The sequence below is a fragment of the Vidua chalybeata genome, chromosome 1 (genome assembly GCF_026979565.1).
Source record: "Vidua chalybeata isolate OUT-0048 chromosome 1, bVidCha1 merged haplotype, whole genome shotgun sequence".
Lineage (NCBI taxonomy): Eukaryota > Metazoa > Chordata > Aves > Passeriformes > Viduidae > Vidua > Vidua chalybeata.
In genome coordinates this window covers 11,961,411-11,977,804 of record NC_071530.1, presented here as the reverse complement: position 1 = coordinate 11,977,804, position 16,394 = coordinate 11,961,411, and the positions used below count along the sequence as shown (strand labels likewise).

At 36.6% G+C, this 16,394-nt stretch overlaps 1 long non-coding RNA gene across 1 annotated transcript; it reads left to right on the top strand.

Moving 5' to 3' along the window:
* Positions 1 to 545: 545 nt before the first annotated feature.
* Positions 546 to 10,446, top strand: LOC128800764 (uncharacterized). Its single transcript, XR_008435044.1, has 4 exons — positions 546 to 627; positions 832 to 943; positions 1,083 to 1,154; positions 10,169 to 10,446. It is a non-coding gene; the product is annotated as an uncharacterized LOC128800764 (long non-coding RNA).
* Positions 10,447 to 16,394: the final 5,948 nt, after the last annotated feature.

Below are 16,394 nucleotides of genomic sequence, written 5' to 3'. Positions count from 1 at the left end.
ATTTGTTACATCCTTCAAATAATGATACATTAAAAGAAACCCCACTTTGAAACAACAGTAGCAAACCATAAGGCAAGTTTTGGGTTCCAGCCCATCAAAATGAAAGCAAAGGCGAAATCACCCTTTTGTCCTTGTGTCACATACTGATCAACATGAATTCAGCTGGAGACAGGTTTAAGCAAAAACTATTGACTTTCTGTCCATTCCAGAATGAATTCTGATCATTTAGCAAGAAAAGATCATGCTAGGATTTAATAAAATACATTTAAATGTCACATAAAATATTTAAAGTCCACAGTTTTGGTGATGGTTTGTTGTTTTTTTTTTTTTACTTTTTGTTTTCTTTTCTCTTTAATGGTGCTGTCCATTACAGCCACTTGATATAAAAATAAATAAGTAAAACACAAACAGGGAGGCTTTGCATCCACTTAAAGTATGAAAGTACATAATGAGAGAAGTGTGATTCACTTGATTATAAATGTAATGAATTAACAAAAACTATCAAATAAGAGAGCAACAACAACATCTTATTTTTTCTAGATATGTCATTCACATTCCAGCTCCACCTTCTGGTACCTCCTGCACCCACCCTTAGATTGGTGATTTAAACTACTAAAAGACAAATATGTGAGCTATGATATATCTGTTTGTGCCCTTCAAATGTTCTGTAAACCAAGCAGGGATCCTTGCTGCTGTTGTAGAGCTTGAGGGTTGTTGGTGTTTGTTCTTGGTTTTTTTTTTTTTTTTTTTCCTGTAAACTGCTAGAAAACAAACAGCCTACTAATTATACCTTGAGTACTATACTTTTTTGTATACTTTTTTTATTAACAGCAAACACTTTTATCTGGAACTTAACTGTGTTTCTCTATGGCCTTCATGCTGCGTGACAAACAAAGCAAAAAAGACACAGACACTACCTTGATAATCAAGATCCTCAGCAGCTGTAAGTACATGTCAGAGCTGAAGTTTTGCTGTTTTACACCAGAGGAGGATGGAGCCTTTTGACCTTTACATTTTTATTAGCAGATCTCTGTCATCCCAGTGTAATCTAAAGGCTCTTATTCTATCCCTTTGTCTTCCAGGAAATGTCTGAAATAAGCATCATGCTCTCTGGAGACAGAGGGAAGACTTTTCATCATCCAAAGCCCTGTCAGGTAAGTGATTATCTGCGAGTGTGTGCTAACGCTGACTTGCCTCCATCACTCACAGCAAACATGAGGACAAATGCTGATCACAATTCGCTGTGCTTTCCTGCTCCCAACCGTGGGGAACTCTGAATTTAGCTGATATTTCCAGATTAGCTGTACTCCAGTGCACAAAGCTAAGCCTCGGTAGTACGAGGTGATACTTGGAATGTTTGGAATCCTACTGATTAATTCCAGCTAGAATCTTAACGACGTTTCAGATTTTTAATTTCTCCATCTTTTTTATCAGATAAAAGAAGAAATAATTCTCTTTCCAGGCAGGACTGTGTAACCTGGATGCCTTTTCACCATGATTTTAGGCTTAATTTTCTTTTTTGGCTTCCCACTAATGAATTTACAAAATATGCATGCTAGATTTAAAAAGTAAGCAGCATTGCAACTCTATTTCTTGTTTCCTATGAACATCTCCACACTAAAATGATGTATTTTAAAAGCACGGCTTTTCATAAGGCTCCTGTCATAAATAGGACATTTAATATTGGATTCATTGTTAAACCAGACGGCATGTAGAGCTGGCAGCATTTTGCAACAAGGCACACAGCCTGTTTTATCAATGAGTTCACAAACAATCAATAAAATCTTGGGAAGAAAAGCACTCCTTCTTGCCCAAATGGCAAGAGAGATTTATCATAGGAGTTTTATCTGTTAATATGACAATACTTTCATCTCAAGCAGCTACTAAAACAAAAACCCATTCAAAAAGTCACAATGTCAGGTGATGACAGTGGAAGTTGAAAGGGTTGTTTGGAAGGTTTTATTTTGACTACACTAAGAGATAGGAGTTATGCTATAAACAACTCATTCTGAGAAATATCTCATTGTCCAACTCATGGTACCACAAGGTTCCAGAGAAAATATGACAGATTCTTAGTAGATGCAACAAGAACTATTTTCAGCAACATTTTCTTCTCAGGTGCATTCTTTGTACAACTGGATCCTCTTTTTTAAAAGGATCATCATTTATTTCTGCATCCATTATTCTGGCTATTATTTGAAGCAGTTTCAGATCCAACATCACTCCTACTAAAAACATCAGAATCTTTCCCCCTTTAAATCTTCAACCCCTGTGGTATTTCATACCTGATTCTACTTGCATGATCAAAATAAGCAAAATGCCTCAGAAAAACCCAAGTGGTTTTGCTTTAAAATCTGGAAACCATCCAGCTCTGTGACTCCTTTTGATAAGGTGACACCAGAGTTAAATCAGTCAAGTGTGTGGGTTCAATCTGACCACCACTACCAGGTTCACTGGGAAACCTGGATCCATCTGCACAGCCTGATGACTGATGTGGGGGGCTGGAGAGCCTTCACACAACTGAGGAGTAATCACAGGACTGTGTCCTCATTGTTGTGGACACAAAAATCAAGCTGCAGATGAAGACAAGCAAGGTGCAGCTGAAAGGAGCAGTAGAAATCATGATTGCAATCCCTCTTTGGCATGATGGGGCAGTATTAAGGTCAGACTCACCAGCCACTGGACATTTAGCATATGATTGGAAAAGATATGCAGTGGGATTTTGTGAGGAGCACCCAATCTTGCAGGATGTCTTTGTTTCAAAATAGACCAAAGATCCAAGGGCCGATGGAGGTTTGGCTCAAAATGTGCACAGAACCAGGCAAATAAAAAAACTGAAAATGGTGTAATTCAAATATCCTCATTGGAAGGCACAAAGACATCATTTGGATAATTGTATAGGAAAAGCACTGAATTGAAATAGTGAATTGTTCAAAGAAATACTCAGAAAATTGCCATGGGAATCCCCCATGATTTTTTGAACAAATAGATGTATTCAAAAATTCTGGATTAAAACCAAATAATTCTTTTGGCTAGAAGTTTCAATCATTTCAAATTTTAAAATGTTTGCTGTTGGTGTTTTTAACAAAGAGGCTTCCTTCACTCTAGTTTTGAATGGATAATTTTCCTGTGTTTTCCTGTTCAATCAAAGAGTGGAATGGATTTTTCAGATTAAGCAAAATACAAATTTTCATTTCTTCTAAAAGTCCATTCAAATTGCTTTTCTACGTTTTGACTAGAGACTGATAGGTTTGACTGAAATTACAGTAGTCACTAGAAATTATCACAGACTAATTTTGGCAGGATTTCTTTCTTTTCAGTTTTCCTGGGAAAAGATTCTGACTGCTACTTACAGCACTGGAATTCCTTGTGCCTTTTTACTAACCCTCACCATTGACATGCTATTATTACTTATGCAAATCACTTAGCTTCCTTCTGCTTTAATATCGTCTTAGTAAAATAGCAATAATTTCCTAGGTCAGAGAAGGCTTACAAGGAATATTTATTAGATAGTCAGAACACAGGGAGCATGGCTTCTCTGACAGCAGCACGAAATTTATGCAATTGTAGCTATTTCTTGGAATTATTCTTGATACACAGCTTACTAACACACATGAGAATCAGACATTTACAGTGTTAAACACTACAGTATTTATTATCTGATTCACTACCAAACCTTTGAGTTACAGCTAGTGCTCCCAGCATTTGAGTCCAGAGTAGTGCATGTTCATCCAAATTAATTTAGGCTTTTAAGTCTATACAAACTTGGTGGTTTTTAATATTTGTGAGCCATAGAAAATAATCTTGATTGAATTTTGGTTTGAGTTTAACACAGGTATAAGAAGGCATCAAAGGAGATTTTGTATAAAACTGACAATTCTTTAACTATGCTCAAGATGTATTTTTCCTTCCATTTCTGTACCTGTTGGTACAGTATAATTGCAATCCTTCCACCCTGGAGGATAAATCAGAAGATCATGACAGTACAATTGGAAGCACTCAGGCTTCTTCCACAGATTGATATGTTTTGCTTCACTCACTGTAGTTCCCCTGCTGCTTTCCTACTTTTATCTCCAGATTTTCTTAGTTTGATTGCTTCAGACCATACATTGTGGGTGAGTGATGTCAGCAGCATGCCTCATGCACAGAAATCTTGTAACAGCCAATGAAACACAACTTGACAACATTCCTCAGGTTTTTCTCTATGCCCCATCTGGTGAAAGACAAAATAGTTATATCAGCCACGCCTTGAGGCAGGAAATGCCAGCAGTAAAATGCATGCTTTTCTGAAGACTTAAAAAACTCTGTGAACCTTTGGAATAGTTTAAATCCCTTATGAAGAATACTGTGAAAAGGAATTTGTAGAACTGAACCTTCTTATTCAGCAAATTCACTCCCATGGTACATTAATAGCAAAACACTAAACACTATGTGTTAGGTAATCATGAGTCATCATTGTACTGTACAATACAAAAATTACTGGTACACAGATACCTTTGGAAAGTGACCCCATATTCTTTGTCAGCCTAGATCAATTACAAAATAATATCCATTAGCTTAGGCAATCTTTAAAATGATTGGGCAGGACATGAACAGGCTATCTGATCAAAAGAAATACACTAAGCAGCAACCCTTGCTTGTTATTAATAGGGATGAAGTTTATTCAGTAGTGATAAATTAGGTTAATATTGACTTTTAAATAGGTTAGCCAGTAATTGACATTAGAAGATGCGTGTATTCCCCATGATTTCTACATTTATAAAATTCCTTTATTGCCTTTTTTTTTTACTTTCTCATAATTTGCATAACACTCATCACTAGTAATGGTCAGGCAACACAGTGTAAGCAACTAGAAGACAGCACTAAGAGAATGGTAAGTATGGTTAAATATGTGGAGCATTTCAGTAGAGCAGTATGCTGTATAATGGAAAAGAGATGATGGATAAATTGCTAAAGACCTTCAGAATTATAAGTATGAAGAATATTAATATTATTTTATTTCTCCACCAAGACAAGCACTAGAAGTCTTTGAATGAAGCTGCTGCCAAGTATCAAATTTGAAAAATAAATTGCTTTTCCAGACCACATGAGGTTGATACAAAATCCCGTGTTTCTGGGAAGTTTGCAGTTTAGTATTAAAATGAAATAGAAGGGGTAAATCAGTAGCTGTTAAGATCTAAAGCTGCAAGAATTCAACACTCCTGGAAAGTGTGTCACAACATGTTTGCAGGTTCTTATGTCTTGCCCAGAGTACCTGTAACTGGTAACTGTCATGAGATAGATCCAGAGCTAGAGGAGGCTTTGGTCATACTCAGCAGAATAGTTTTGTGTTTGCTTGCAGACCAACACTGCACTATTACACTGATGAGGCATTGAACAGACAGAAATCATAATGACATTAAATTAGGCATGGATTAGACTGTTGGCCTATTGTATTTACCCTGTCTGTAATTATGGCCAAAATTACTTTTTTCAGCGGCTGAACAGAAGAGTCCAAATTTTTTGTTTCCTGATTGTGAAGAACAGTAAAGTTGCAATTTGAGTTAGATCTGTGTTAAGCAGCCCTGGTCCATACCAAAGATAAACACTTCTTAGTAGGCCTGCAGGGGAGGATGGTTAAGCATCACTGAGTACAACACAGTTATGGAAAATGGAAAATAGCAGGTGTATATAGCATCTTTTCCTCAAACTTAATCACCCAGCTGATTCACAGCAGATTGTAGCAGAAGTGGCTCTTTCGGAGGTACTGAGGATGGAAACAGCAGGAAAGTGTTTTTTAAGAGAAAGTCAAGAAAGATAACCTTTGCTGAAAAGCCACTGTGAGTGAAAAGGCACGGGGAGAGGAACAAGACTTGACAAGTTCAGACCATATGCAACTTTGTAAGAAGTTAAATTGCTTTTCTAAGGCATTTCATGGCCTTGAGTCACTCATTTCATGATACATGACTGTATCTTTGTGAGCAGACAGTAGGAGAGTCTAGAGAAACAGCAGTATCTGGAACTATCCCACATCTCAAGCCAAAATTAAGATCATCTGATTTCAGTGCGAAGCCTATGCTAGAACCATTTATATTTGCCCAACTGACTTTTGTTTTTAAGTCAAGTACACCTTGATTTGAAGGTTTAGCCCCTTGAATAATTATTTACTTACCTAAACATAACTATTTTTTTAAAGAGGGCAATAAAAGGCTAAATATAATCAAATATATAATATTAATTTTATAAAACTCAGATAACAAAAAGCTAACATACAAGATGCTAATAATCACCTGGTTACCAAGACTTCAGTCTAAAATTTATTCATTTCCAGTCACCTGTTGCAGACAAGAATAATATGGTTGTTTCCTTTTTTCTATGTCAACTAATCTGTTAAGATTTAAGTACTGTGAATAGCTTGAAAAATTTGGTTCCCCAACCTGGGCTGACTTACTTAGCTAAATTTACTCACTAACATAATGAAATTGAATAAAAGATCACCCACCCATGTTAATGTTAACCAGCATATCAGAGCCAGACTAGAGCAACGTCAATGTTGATTTAAGCTTAAGATAATGAAATTTGAAAGTCTAAAAATGATAGGGTTGTTTATAGCAAGTTCATCTCTGTAAAATAATTGCATCCGAATTCCCATAAACATAAAAGAGAGCTATTCTGCTGCAGCTGGTTGAAAGGATGGTTTGATTAAGGAATATAGATAACATTTACAGCTTCAGAAGAACTTCAAAAGACTATCAGAGAAATCAGGGAATTTTAAAGACAGAATACAATTTCCAAACTTAAAAGCATTATTTTTCCTCAGACATCTAATTTAGATAATATACCAGAAGCCTATAATAAACCTCCCACAAAGAAATAATAGCACACTACACACACTATGGTTGTTCAACACCCCATTTAAATACAATTACTGGTCCTTTGCCAAAAGCCAGGAAACATGTCTTTCCATAGCAACAGTAAGAGAAAGGTCAAGATAATATTTTTGCAGCAAAGCCTTTCTTTAAAGAGGATTTAGGATTACACTGTGGATTACATGCTTTTGAAATATGGTACTTTTAAGTTAAAATACACCTGGATCATCTCTCCCTGTCCCTTGGGATTAATTCTATTGGTTTGGAAAACCTACACCTGCCTCCTTATGTACCATTCTCCCCCTGTATTTAGTCAGAATACAGTTGCTTCGATTGCTACTTTAGCAAGTGTGTAAATGAGAAGCTGCAAATGTTCTTGCTAATTCATTGAGAGCATAGTTCAGGATGTATTTAATTAAAAGCAATGAAGTGAGCTAATCTACCTAGTTAATTTCATTGGATTTGGTCTAGTAAGCAACCTTTTAGATACCAGAATATTTAAAGGATAATGTATTACTGGTGTTTTTTTCCCTTTCTAAAAATCTTTTAAGAGTTTGTTTAGTACTGTTTGCCTGTTAATAAAAAGATAATAGATTCTTTCCTAGTGTTGTTTTACATTCTGCTAGGAGCTAGTTAACTATTGTGTATAGCTGGTAAACTATTAGCATCTGGTTTTGAGGATTAAGCTTGCAAAAACATATGCAGATGAGTCACTTTGATCATGTGAATGATTCCATTCAACTTCTGTTAAATGCTTTGAATCATGGTCTCCCTCAGAATCACAATCCAGGGAGAACAATGCTACAAGTGCAATAAAACAGCTAAAGTATATCAGGTGCCAGGCATAATTGACAGCTTTTAAAAAGTCAGCATATCTTTTAGCAGCTCAATAGGTTGTGGGAATGGCTCGAATATGAGTTTTTAATAGCCCCTTAAGAAAGGCAAACATTTCCAAAATGGGAAAAATCTTCACTAGATTCCATGCAAACACAGGAAGAGCTGTTATTTTGTGAAGTCGCTCTACTATTCAGTTTGCTTGAGGGTATAAATATTTATGGAATCATAAGCATAGTAATCTATGAATCTAATTTGTGGGGGAAACTCTTGCACATAAGAGCCCGGAACTTGTTATCATGAAGGTTATCCTGAATTTTCACACTGTTTCAGAAATGTACTTTGGATTGGACTTCACTGGGCTGGGTTGGATAACAGAATTATCATCAAGTCCCAGGATTATAAACATCACATATGACTCTTAGGGGCTGGAGTAGCTCAGGATTTTGCTTCATAGCCTTGAACCAAGGACACCTTTGTTCTGGACAATGGAGCTAGGGAAGAAGGCTGGTGGTTTTGCTTTCTGCATTTTGGTCCCTGATCCAAGATCAGCTCCAAACACAAATATCAGTTCAAAAGGGAACGATGTTTCAAAGAAACATACTGCTAATGCAAAACATAACACTTGTTATGAGAAGAGTAACCCTTATATTACATTCTACTTTTTGTCAAGAAAAAAAAAAAGAGCGCTCAGAAGAAAACAAATGGCAAAGGAGTTTTACCTACTTTACACTGAGTTGCTTTTGTTTGGCTTTTTGTTTCTATTTAAAAAAAACCCAATAAATTTTATGATTTCTCCATTTTATTTAATAATTTATCAGAGCTATCTTGAAGGCCAGAATGAGCTGTGGAAGGAAACCAAGAATTCTTAAAAAGAAGTTCCTACTATTTTTTTTTTTTCTGTATGTCACAGAAGGGCCTGCTGACATTAACACAATTTAGAGCACAAATGAAGCAGACTTAAGGAACAGCATATTAAATGAAAGGGAGCATTCACAGTGAAACTGCACTATGCCTGAATGAACCTCTTGGCCTCCTTCAGAAAATCATATTATCCTGTCATTCTTGTGAGAATGAATCTTCCCCCCCCACTTTTTTTTACTGTTTTGGAGAGACAAGTGGACTGGTGTGCTCAGGAAATTGCTTGGGGGATTTGAAAGAGTTCCTGCATGCAGTAGCCAAAGGACTGGTTATCACAGCATCATTATGGTTGTAAAAGATGCTTAAGATCATCAAGTTCAACCTTTGATTTAATACCACCATGTCCACTAAACCATATTGCAAAGCCCCACTTTCACTTGTTTTTTGAACACTTCCAGGGTAGTGAATCCACCCTTTCCTTGGAAACCCATTCAATGCTTATCCACTCTTCCAGTGAAGAATTTTTTCCTAATATCTGACACAATTTGAGGCCATTTCCCCTTGTTCTATACCTGACTCCCCAGAGAAGAGACTGACCCCACCTCACACCCCTTCCTTTCAGGGAGTTTTAGGGCATGATAAGGTCTCCTCTGAGCTTCCTCTTCTTCAGGCTGAATAACCTCAGCTCCCTCAGCTGCTCCTCATAGGATCTGTGCTCCAGCCCCTTTACCACCTCTGCTGTCCTCTGGACAGGTCTGTCTTTTAGTGAGGGGCCCAAAACTGAACACAGAACAAGGTGCATTAGTCTTGGCATGAGCAATAAGTCAAAGGATGTTTTCCCTGACAGCACCTCACTCTGCTGGAGCTGGGCATGGTGGTGTGGCAGCAGTTGACAGACAGATGTTTCACATTGGAATCCTACTTTGTGCCTCAAAGTACTTCTGATTTTATTTGGCTGTTGTTTGTTGGTGGGGGGGTTATCTTTTGTTTTATAGAAATTTTGGGGAAGTATCTTGTATATTAAAGATATACTAAAAGAAACTTAATTTAGGAAGACTAATTAAGAATTTGAATTTTTTTTCAAATATCTTTTTAAATCAATACTTCATCAAGGTTAGTTTTCCTAATAGTTCATTTTCAGTATAATTTTCCAATCCAAAGAAAAGTTGCTATAAAAATCTCTGATTACACAACACCACTGCAGGTCTAAATTCCTAATGATTTCTGTATGAATATAATTTTAACAATAATGTAGACAGATTAATAACTTATCATAAGCATAGCTTAAGATGGCCACTGTCCACATAAGTCTGGGAACAGAGGAATCTCAAAGAAAAAACAGAAGTTTGTGAGGTAATGGGGGCAGCATTTTACAACTTCTACTTCTGGATATCTTCAATACGTTAATCACTAAATTTACTGTCTAACAATGACTCCACTTGTATTTTACAGTGTTTGAGTTCTAAATATACAAATCCTAAATGCTTTCAAGAGAAAAATAATCTCTTTTTTTTTTTTTTTTTAATCTTCTCATGAATTTGTTCCTGCTCACTTTGAAGACAATGATGTCTTTGTACTGATCTCTCTGAGTTCTTCTCTGCTGTTGACAATTGTTATCTCCACAGTTCTTTCCAGGTGGCACAGAGGGAAAGTTTACTAATTCCTCACTCCTACCTACTACCTTAGAAGTAGAAGAATGAAACAGAATCTCAGCTGATGCATCAAGTGGGAATCTTGTATGTATTTGAGTGGATCAGGACTGGGAAGCTACTATATTTTTACAGAGCATATGCAAGCCACTTGCCCCAAATCAGGCCTCTTTAGTAAGTTTCTAGAAAAAAAAAACCACAAAAGCTTTGTTACTTGAAAAATACAAGTCATTATATAAAATGAATGAATCTTACAGACATGAGATAGCATTAGGAAGAAATATCTGTGTGTTCAATAAAGAAAATTGTCTATATTTTAAAAACAGTCCATGTGTCCAAAAATCTTTATATATGTACACATATTATATATGTGTGTGTGTGCGGTGTGTCCACGGCTCCAAAGCTTTTATGATACGTTTTAACAGGAAGTTCTAAAATAAGCTTGGTTTTGTTATTATTTTACTTTCTTTGACAGTTTTTTGACTATATTTTATATTACTTTTCTACTGCCTCTTTCTCAGTTTCCCACAGCATGTACCTCATATGATGTTATCTTTTCTCACAGATTCCTTGCCCTTAGTTCAAAAGTTTTCTGGGATAGGGGAAATGTTATTATGGCATGTAGAAATAGTTGATAGTTTGATAGAGTAAGTCATTTAATTCTAAATAGAGATTCTATATCAATTCCATAAACATGAAGACTAATAATATGAGAGGTTAGATTCAATTTTAAATTAATTCCAAAATCTTCAACTCAAACTTTAAATCAGCTCAGTCTAATAACTTGTGAAAAGCTTCATGTGCTCTTAATTTTAGTGCAATGAATGGCACTCAGTATCTCCCAATCTCCCATTCTAGTATGGGCCCATAATATTGAAATTATCTGAGAAAGCTCCTTTGCTTCCAGTGGCATTGGAAAGAGGCTGAGTGTAAGATTCAAAATGAATAATAGACAATTCTTCCTCATTTCTCTGTAAAAAAAAAGGAATACTGTGAATATATTAATTCATAACTCTAAAAAAATAGGAAAAAATATATCAAATCTGGTTTTTATAAAAGTTCTAATGTTTATGCAAAGTCTCAAGCAAATCAGCAAGCTTTAACAGCAGCAAGTGCAAATCAGTGAGGGTTTTGCTGCAAGTTGCTGGTCTAAGGGCTGCACTGCTGGATCCACAGCAAATACTGCAGCCTCAGGCTTTCTTGCTTCCACACCTGCAGAGGAAGCACAGTCCAAAGAAAGCTGCTTGCACTAAACCTAAAAGATTTGGATAGCACCAGCTCATTTAAAAGAGAATTATTAAGTAGAGGACCATCTCCATATCCCTGGCACAGCAGCCTGGTTTGACAATGATGTTAATTCATCTTGTGCCCTCTCCCTCTTAGTAAATCTGTGCCCCCAAGAAAATCCTTTATCCTGTATTTATTGATCTAATTTTTCTTACAAATTTTTTCCAAACCACATAGTTTTATATTGACTTCGTTTTTGCACAACCTTCTCACTTGTCACCTGTAGTATGTCTAACCTTGAGCTGAATTCAGTTTTTTTTAAGTTGTTCTAATTTTTGATTCCAAAGAAAGTATGAGGCAACTTTTCTCAGTATGTTAAGCCCTCATGCTATCCCACCAAAAAACACTATAAGAAAAAGAAATACATATTTATCTATAAGAGACAATAATTATAGATATTGCTATTCTTAATTAATAAAGCTCACCTTTAAAAATACACAAACAGAAACAGTCTTGTTTATTGAAAGTAAAGCAAAATATTATATGGCCTTATTCTGAAATTATTTACACACCATCATTTTCTGTCTCTGATTTTGGTACAGGTTTGGCTTGGTCTATTAAAAGCAGTGAATTTTTACATTAATATGGACCAGCAAAAATTCTGATGCTCTGTTAAATCAAGTCTACAGGCACCCTTTAGCAAATCTTGTTATCTTGTAATCTTGTCTTCTGTCTTGTCCAACATTGTGGACACTGTAAAAGTACCAGGGAAAAGGACAATTTCTTGACCTCATTAGTCACCCCTTTTTTAGGATAGTGACACTTGGTCATGCAGCTGAGATCAGAGGGTTTGGAAAATAATCCCTAGATAAAAACAATCTAGTCTTATCTTCTAATTCTTCCATGCACCCCTTCTCTGTCAGCTGCTGGTACACAGGAACAAACCTAGAGAACGATATAAGGTCTGTTTCATCTGCAACTAGTGCAGGGAAACAGGAAATTCTACAGAATGGAGCAGCTGGTCCTGAGAATTAGGTGTCCCATCTGTGATCTTCTGAATCTTACCATGAGTCTGGTCCTCTGAATTCAACACCCATTGATGTTTGCAGTACATTGGGTGTCCTCTGGAGCACATGATCTGAAAGAAATCCTGTTCATGCACTCATTGCAGATGAATGAGTCTCATGAAGGGATGATCAGGAGATTCACTTCAAAAGTATGCCTTTAACCTGGGCCATGTCAATGCAGATACACTAAAAGTGACCATTCACAGATACCCAAGGAGGAGATTGCCCTGCATAAGAAAGGAGTGGGGATAACTCTGGTGTGGTCTGAAAATTAAAGCATCCCCAAAGCTTTTATAATCTTATGTATAACATGATGGATGGATAATGGATTCAGTTTCCAGATCTGCTACTGATTCACTTCCCCCATTGTCACTAGCAGTCAGTGAAAAGTTCAGGGGGATGCTGACATAGTCAAATCTCTGGAAGTATTTCTGTTGTCAAAGCCATGGTTTGTCTGCTCCTTACATCTGACTTGGTATTAAAGTCATGCTAATTTTTTGTTCTGAATAGGAATTACTAAAGGAAACATAGCCCTTTATTCTTTATTTTACAGTATTTATTTTTCTCTCTGTCTTGTAACATCTATGGTGACACAGGCAAATATTATTCTGTACAGGCTGTAGCTAAACTGCACACAGGCATTGATGAGACTTCTCATTCTGACTAGTCCAGGTGGAATCAATTAAAAGATGAGGGAAAACAGAGATCAACTTAATAAATCTAAGGCCTTACATATTAACTACAAATGATTTAGCAGTGTTAAGAGTACATCTTTGTTTCCTTAGGAAAGTTCCATGAGTCCTTACTTAACGAAAGGTGTCTTTTCAGTTTTTGAATATTTGAGGAAGGTGATCAACCAAGAACTTCTAGTGTTTCTTTGCAATACATTTCTTACTTGAGGAGAACAATAAATGTGTCTAATATTTTCCCACCAGAATGATCTCCATCTTTGTTATCATTAATTAAAACATCTTGTTTCAAATTGAGTTTCTGATTTCAAGCTTTTATTGAATATAAAGAAAATTGTCAGTAACACAGCTTATTTCTTTATATAACCAGAAAAGGAGAGAGTGACAGATACAGGATATGAGAATGCAGCAAAGTCAAAGCAATGTAAGCTGTGGCTTACAGAAGTATACTTACAGTTATAAAAGTTACATCAATTGCATATTTTTAACAACTTGTCATTTTTCTTAAAACAGTTGAGCTGTTAATCTAATGCAGGCAGTAAGTCACAATTCTTTTTCAGTTCCTTTACTCCTGACATCCGCATTTCTAGAGTGGATATTTGTTTTTTGAAGCTATAGCAGTGAAGTTCACTTGCTGGCAGTATTATCAAAGATTCCAAGAAGTTCTCCATCTTTATTTAATTTCAGTAAATCAGAACAATTCCCTAAATCCATTATAAAACAGAATTTGGCAGTTTATCAGTGAAATAACTTGGGTACTAATTTTCTCTCTGATTTTGAAGTCTTTTGACAAACAGAGTTTTTTCTGTAATGTCTTGCACAACAACAGCTGAGATAAATGTAACAAGCACTGAGTAAATCTTTCATTGAAGTTACATCACAACTTTTTAATTTAAGACCAACAAATCTGATATTTGTTGATAGCAACTTTGACAGATGAAAAACTGACATTCAAGTCATTGGACTGCAGCAGGGGAGGTATAAAAACTCACAGGACATTGAGGACCGGAAGCCTTTGAATTCTGCCAGAGATTTCTACATTGACATTTAAACATTAAACACTTATCCAGGGGCGATCCCAGAAACAACCTTTCTATCATGATCTACAACCTGAGCTAATACAACTGTGTATTGTCAATTCACCTCTCATCATCCCTTAGTGGGTTAGATATTCTGTAGTCTCTAATGGAGGCTGCAATCACAACCAATATCTAGAGCACCATAAGCCACACAAAACTACTGTCTTGTATAACATGTAATCAACGTGTTTTAGTGGCCTTAATTGGGTTAGCAAAGGCTGATAACTAGGAACAAGAGCATCTGTGGCACCAATCCCTAAAAGATTTCTGAATGGTGTTTTCATAGTCTACTCCTCCAGTGGCTTAATAGTTATGAAACCTAGAGAAAAAGTCGTGGACATTTGTACCCCAAGTATAACTCCAAGGCAAAAAGTTTTTGGAATGGGAGTTGGTCTGGAGGCCATAGGACCCACCTGGCAAGATGAAGCTCAAACTGGATCCCTGGTCTTTATAGTCATGACTGGTGAGGGACACTAAACCAGCTGAGCAAGGGAGCTGCTGTTCAAGCAGGAGAGAGAATTTTGCTATCTGTTTATCTTATAACTTTTTGCTTTAAGTCATGTGGTTAAGGGCTCAGCCTTGTGTGTTAGTCAATATAGCCTTGTTTTGATGTTATACCTAGAGCTGGGAGTCAGGGAGAACCAGAGTGAAACTATAGGTTTCATCCTGCCAGAAACAGAGAAAGCAAACCAGGTTGCATATTCAGATCTCCTCCAGGGACCCGTGCCCAGAGACACAGCTGGGAAAGCCAGGAATGGAGAGTTCTCGCTGACAAACAGCAAGGGATGGTGGTGACTGCAGGAGTGCACACACCTTCCATGTCCTTGGAAACCCTAACAGAGCCCAACCATGTAAAGCTAGAGTTTGTAACACAACTTTGTCCCATGTGCAGCTGAAGGTATTGCAAATGAGTGACCGTTCTATATTCAGTACCAGCTTGCTAAAATACAAGTGGAATGAGCTATAACATACAAATGTATGAGGATTAAGTTTTCCAGTCTGCACAATCCTCCTTTTTCTCTGTTCATTCTCTGCTACATGGTAACAATTTACTAACTACACCTTCCCTAAGTGGTGTACTGACTTGTATTCTCATTTGTTCTAGATAAAATACCCTCTAATCATAGTTTTCTCACAAAGACAGAGCATGTAAGTGTCCTTTCCAAATGCTTCTGCCCATGTTGTTTCATCTTCATCAAATTTCCCTTGCAGCATCAAATATTAACATGCCTCCATTCCCTGTCTTTGCTTTCACTTTTGTGACCCTTCAGACCTTGAAGTCCTCAACTTCCATCAAATTAGTAAGCAAAATCCCTGCTGGTTTTAGCAGGAATTAATCAGGACCAAGCCAAGTACTCACCTTACACACCTTTTGATTTCCATTTCATTCTTCTTTGCATGCTTCCTCTCAACCGTTTTACTTAATCCAGAAACCATTCTCTAGTCCAGATCAATTTGTATTTCACTGTCACACAACCATAACACTTCGCTGGTCCCAGTAGTGCTGGACACAAAGTTGTTATTAAACTGACAAGCCACCTTTGGTGTCCCTCTTTGACAAAAAAGTGAAATGGTGCTGACCTGTGTGCACTTCCAGGGACGACAGAAGAATCCTACTCAGGGCTCTGAACTGGTGAGCATTCCAAAGAATCCCCAGAGGAGCAGAGGTAGCACAGGCAGTTCACACCTCGCTGGAAGACTAAATAGATTTGTGAGGTCTTTTCCACTAAAAATACAATTGCAAATTTTAATCAAAATCAGGATTTTTTTGTGAGAAAAGCTGTTCTTCCAGTTCTGGAACTAACTCATAACAAACTGTTTGCTTTAACAGGATACAACTGTCAGCCAGCCCAAATGAGAGTCAGAAACAACCCTTATTTTTCATCTACTGTTCTTTAGAAGTAAATTGCTTAGCTCAACTAATTTCTTTAATTTTCTAGGGCAAGATTTTAATTTTTAATGTCAAAATACAATATTGTTTGGGTATTTTTGATGTAAAAGAAGGTTTTTTAAGATTAAACAAAGTATTTCATTACACTGAGTGGCATATTTCATTACATTTTAGATTTTTATTTCAAATGAGATGTTAGTCCTTAAATGAAGACAGTTATGTTTCTTAAACAGACCAAAATATTGGTTC